The following is a 5955-nucleotide window of genomic DNA, read 5'->3' as shown; positions in this document are numbered from 1 at the left end:
AATTCTCATGTTTTCTATAGTGTAAAAATCTGCCTAAGTGTGTGTGTGACTCCTTCCACCTTAACTCCGTTCCAAACACCATAAATCAAACAACCAAGCCACAAACCTACTCTATATGATACATATATCTACTGTCTATCCTCACCAAGCAAGATACCACAATTTTTAACCATATAAAACACAATGCCGAAGCAAAATAGTGAGCCAAAACAGAGCAGAAATTTCAGGGAGCATACATGAGCAAAATTTCGAGTATATCAACATGGTATTCACACAATAGCTACTGTTTACTACTAGATATCATCATACACACCATAAACTATCTTTTTAACACTTAGAACATGGCATGCATTACTCAAAAATCACATACAAAACTCAAATTCATAGCTTAACACTCGGTTTTCACATAACTCAACATGCATTCCTATAATCTCTCAAATATAGCTCTAAATCACATTGTAACATCAAGAGAATAGACATGCAAGGGCTGATTATTCACCAAAATCTCACCACAACCATACATCCTTCGAATATTCAAGAAACAACCTTAAAATCATGAGTTTTCCAAGTACAAACATACATACATTCGGCTCTTCTCTAGAATCATTGCCGAATGTGATGATTCAAGTGTGCATTGGCCAAAATGAGGTATGAAACCTCACCAAAAACACATCAAGATCATCATTTAGGAACCTCCAAAATGGTGACTCTAAATCCATAAGGATTAAAGCCCCATTTCGGCTCCAAATGTCACATGCAAGCTTAATCTAACCTTGAGAGAGAAGATACAAGTGTAGGTGATGAAGATCTTGGCAAAACAAGCTTGATTCTTGAAGAAGATGAAGAAATCAGCAATGGAGGAGGGTTTAGAGAGAGAGAGCCGAGAGGGAGAGGTGAGGGAGAGAGAAGAGAGAGATGAGAGAAGTGGGTTTGATTTTAGTTGGTGTATATGAATGAGTGAAGTGTGGAAATATGTATTATTTTGTTTTCTTGTGTTTTGACTTGACCAAATAGTGGTAGTGGATTGTAGAAATGACTTGCTTATCCTCTCTTCAAGTGTTGGTGTAAATGCATGCAAGGGTAATGTAGTCATTTGATAAATAATAAAAGTGTGATTAAAAGAGTATTAAAAGAAAGAGTTTTAGTGAATAAAGTACAAATCGATAAATCATGAAATTAATATCACAAATAATATGGGATTTTAGAAGTTTAATAAAATAGTTTTCACAAATTTTGGACAAGAAATGAATTTAAAAAGAAATATGACAGGTAAAGCTCTAATATACACACTTCACATAAATATAAAGCACGAATATAATATACGTAAAATCTCGAGAAGAATATATATACCAAAACGCTATTTTACAAGTTAAAGTTTATCGGATACTCGCAATTATTAAATATCACTAAATTGTATCAATATCTATTATTAATAAATCGGGTAGCGACAACGATCACTTTTATTAATATAGAGTCAAAACCGTCGCAACTAGTAATATTATTTAATCGCGTAGCGAGAATTATTCGTCAAATAACATACAAGTACATTCTAACTATAATCGAAAGTCATGTAACAATAAACGAGTCAATTCACATAATTTGGCAATAAAAACACGAAATTTTATATATCACCAAAATGAAATACTGTAGTATATATATATATAAGTCAAATATTACAGGCGTTACAATAGATCTCGATGAAGATCGAGAACCACAAAATAGCATTGAACCTGAAGTGGAACAAGAGCAGAGTAATGATAATGCTCAACAAACACAGGTTGTTCGTAGATCTGGTAGAATTCGCCACGAGCCAGAGAGATATGGATTTCTCTTGACTCAGTGTGGTGATTTGATGCTCATAGATGAAGATCAGCCTCTCGCATACCAAGATGCTATGAATAGTCCAGACTCTAAGAGATGGCTTGAAGCCATGAAATCTGAGATAGATTCCATGTACGAAAACCAAGTATGGACTTTGGTTGATCCACCTGAATGGGTAAAACCCATAGGGTGCAGATCGGTTTTTAAGAAGAAAAGGGACATGGATGGAAATGTTCAGACCTATAAAGCTAGGCTGGTTGCAAAAGGTTTCAAACAAATTCATGGTATTGACTATGATGAAACTTTCTCACCAGTGGCTATGGTCAAGTCTATAAGGATTTTGCTTTCCATTGCAGCATTCCATGATTATGGAATCTGGCAAATGGATGTCAAAACAGCCTTCCTTAATGGAAGCCTTGAAGAGGATGTGTACATAACACAACCTGAGGGTTTTGTCGATCCAAGGAATGTTGGCAAGGTATGTAAATTGCGTCGATCCATATATGGATTGAAGCAATCCTCTGGGAGATGGAATATCCGTTTTGATGAAATGGTCACAGAATATGGCTTTGTTCAAAACGAAGATGAACCATGTGTTTACAAGATGGTTAGTGGGAGCCATGTGGCATTCATAGTACTGTATGTTGATGACAAACTACTAATGGGGAATGACATACCTTCTCTAAAGGCTGTTAAGACTTGGTTAGGGAGCAATTTCTCAATGAAAGACTTAGGAGATGCTTCCTACATTTTAGGAATGAGGATCTATAGAGAAAGATCTAGCAGAATGATCGGTCTAAGTCAGAGCACATACATTGATAAGGTTTTGCATCGTTTTGGAATGCAAATGCAAAAAGGGGATATGTCCCCGTGTCTCAAGGGATAACGATCTCTAAGGACCAGTGTCCGAAATCATTGGATGAGAAGGACCGCATGAATAAAGTTCCATATGCTTCAGCAATAGGATCTATCATGTATGTAATGGTATGTACTCGCCCTGATGTCTCGTATGCTTTGAGCATGACGAGCATATACCAGTCTAATCCAGGTGAAGGTCACTGGACAGCAGTCAAGAATATTCTTAAGTACCTGAAAAGAACTAAAGATTCATTCTTGGTGTATGGAGGAGAGGAGAAACTCGTTGTAAAAGGTTACACCGACGCAAGTTTCCAAACAGACAGAGATAATACTGTATCACAGTCTGGTTTTGTGTTTTCACTACAAGAAAAAAGCTAATAGACATCAGTTTTTGGCTGATGTCTTTCTTTTTTTCGACCGATGTTGATGTCGGTGATGTCTATTCTAGACATCACCCAGAAACTGATGTCTTTTATCAAATTACACATCGTTTTTAACTTAAATTAAGATGTCTATGCCACCATTTTTTATAAAATATATTAGACATAATTAAATTTATACTAAAATTAGGACCATTTTATGCCTTTAAACATATAATTGCACTAAATAGTTAAAGCCTTAGACATCAGTATTTAAACTAAAAAGTGATTTGTATTTGTTCATAGACATCACCTCTCCCTGATGTCTATTTAGTTTGAGACATCAATTTACACTTAAAAAAACTGATATGTATATATGTTTTAGACGTGAATTTTTACACAAGAGTGATGTATATTTTTGCTTTAGACATCAGTTTATGTACAATAAAATTGATGTATATCTTTTCTTAGACATCAGTTTTGCTACAATAATTGATGTATATATGTTTTTAGACATCAGTTTCGATATAATAATTGTCATTCAACAAACTCATCCACTTCAATCCACAAAACAAACCAAATAACTACAAGTATTTGAAAACCACCAATACAAATCTATAAATTCAATCCACAAAATCATATACATAAATCGAGCAATGTTACTTACTACATCATTTAACAAAAATATACCAAACTATTAAGACACTAAAACTAAAGAAGAAAGGGATTCCTTCTTTCCATGCTTTGCAAGTTGAACAACATACAAGCCAACACCTCCTGAAGCAGCAGTAATGACAATATTTGATCGAGGACCACTAGCATCAAGCTTAACTCCAGCAGAATGAGCAGTAAGACCTGCTACAGGTAAGCCAGCACCATCAACAGCTGATCGAAATGCACCAATGGCTTTGTGCAGTTATTAATCAAAACTCATATGTACTTCCTGCTACATAGCCTACTGTTGTTCCACAAAAAACAATTAGGACTTAAGTAAAACAGAGGAAGCCAATTTTCGACTCCACAAGTAACCGAAGCTATAAGAAAATATACAATTCAGAAACAAACCCCGCTATAGAATCATGCATCACACTCTCAAGAAAAAAGCTAATAAATGAAAGGCCGGGTTATAGTCTGTCAAATTGTAAGTAGCGGGTATTAATGCTGATAAACGTGTCACAATCCAGTACTACATGATTTATCATTCAGTAACCATACATACAAGACAAAGGGCACGACAACCATAGATGGAGTTTAAGCAAAATGTTGTGCAAAACTTGAATCATATAAAAGCTGTTACATTTTTTAGGATAACAAAAATAAGAACCTGAAAATCAGAATAGGTGGTCTACATTTTATCAAACTTACATGGCACTTTAGGAAACCGGAGTGGCAAAAAAGGGCGCAACATCCCTTTCTGCATCTTCCAATCAAATGGATTAATGCTTGTTGCTTTCACGCTGAGTAACACCTCGTCTTTCTTTGGCACAGGAACAGGAATCGAACAATTGCAGCAATAGAAGAAACTAAAACCAAAGTTATTTTTCTGAGGAATACTGAAATAATACCACGTCCTCGCAAAATTATGCAACAAAAATCAGTAGATAGCAACATTAATTAACATATGACAATGGTATAATCCAGAAAAGCACTAGCTGGTAAAAAACCAACTTTTCATAACAATGTAAAGATCGGAACCACCCACAATCCTCAGATTTGGCCAGACCTTCACAAATTTAAGCAACACATATAAAAATACAGCATAAAAAGTAATTAACATATTGTAAGACAGAGAATACAATAGCCTGACTCTAAAAACAGCCAACAAAACATAACCCAGGTCTGCAGAATCCAGATTGTAACCGAAAAACTACTCCTCGCCAATTTTTTTAGCACCTGGATGTCAACAACATAAAATTAAACTAAACATTAGATCATTCCACACCAACTGATCTCCCAATTAGCATCCCAACCGATACTTACTAGATAACCGCTATCTACCCCAACACACAACAAAGAAGAACTAGGGTTTTGATTTAAAAAACTAGGGCCCGATTTATAAGAAGCAAAGATCAATTCCACTTTCTAATATTAATAAGAGAAGAGAGAAACTTAACTGAAATAGAGAGAGAGCCGAGTGGAGAGAGCTAAACGTAAAGGCAGAGAGTAGAGCAAAGCGGTGAGAAGAGCAGAGGTGTGCAGCGGTGAGGAAAGCCGGGGCGGTGAGCAGCAAGAGAAAGCTAATAGCATATGTGTTCTTGACAGAGAGAGCTGTGAAAGAGAGAATCAAGAGAGAGAGCGAGAGGGGGTAGTCGAGACGATAGAGAGAGTGGTGATAGAGATAAGAGATAAGAATGTATCGAAGGGGTAAACAAAAAATTGTTGAGGAGGGAGTAAAATTTTGGTTAAAAGGTGAATATTTAACTAAGGGGGAAAATAATTTGGGAAGCCACACGTTCAAATTTTGATAAATGAACCTAAAAATCATTTTTAAAATAAACGATGTTTTAAAACTAAAAAGACATCGAGTTAAAGCCGGATGATGTCTATTATTCTTTGCACGTCAGTGGAATCAGTGATCGGTGTCAAATGTGTGATGTCTATTAACATTTTTCTTGTAATGTTTGTCCAAAAGGAGGTGATGTAAGCTGGAAGAGTTCAAAGCAAGAAACAGTAGCTGATTTTACAATGGAGGCTGAGTACATTACAGCTTGTGAAGCAGCTAAGGAGGCTGTTTGGATTCGAAAGTTCATTTCTGATTTGGGAGTGGTTCCATCGATCGCAGATCCCATTGATCTATACTGCGATAATAATGGAGCCATTGCACAGGCTAAAGAACCTAGATAACACTCCCGGGCCAAACATATACTCAGGAGATTTCACCTTATTCGAGAGATTAATGAAAAGGGTGATATACACA

At 35.9% G+C, this 5955-nt stretch overlaps 1 long non-coding RNA gene across 3 annotated transcripts; it reads right to left on the bottom strand.

The window, feature by feature from the left end:
• Positions 1-3635: 3635 nt before the first annotated feature.
• LOC135152359 (uncharacterized) lies at positions 3636-5454 on the bottom strand. Of its 3 annotated transcripts, none has more exons than XR_010291439.1 (2): positions 4404-5454; positions 3636-3996 (listed from the first exon to the last, which is right to left on the bottom strand). It is a non-coding gene; the product is annotated as an uncharacterized LOC135152359 (long non-coding RNA). The 3 variants fall into 3 exon arrangements; XR_010291440.1 differs by having other exon boundaries at positions 3636-3896; XR_010291441.1 differs by having other exon boundaries at positions 3636-3893.
• Between the last annotated feature and the right edge of the window lie 501 nt (positions 5455-5955).

This window comes from Daucus carota, chromosome 4, assembly GCF_001625215.2.
Source record: "Daucus carota subsp. sativus chromosome 4, DH1 v3.0, whole genome shotgun sequence".
NCBI classification, from domain to species: Eukaryota; Viridiplantae; Streptophyta; class Magnoliopsida; order Apiales; family Apiaceae; genus Daucus; species Daucus carota.
The sequence above is the reverse complement of the archived record's forward strand: the minus strand, read 5'-3'. Positions and strand labels throughout refer to the sequence as shown.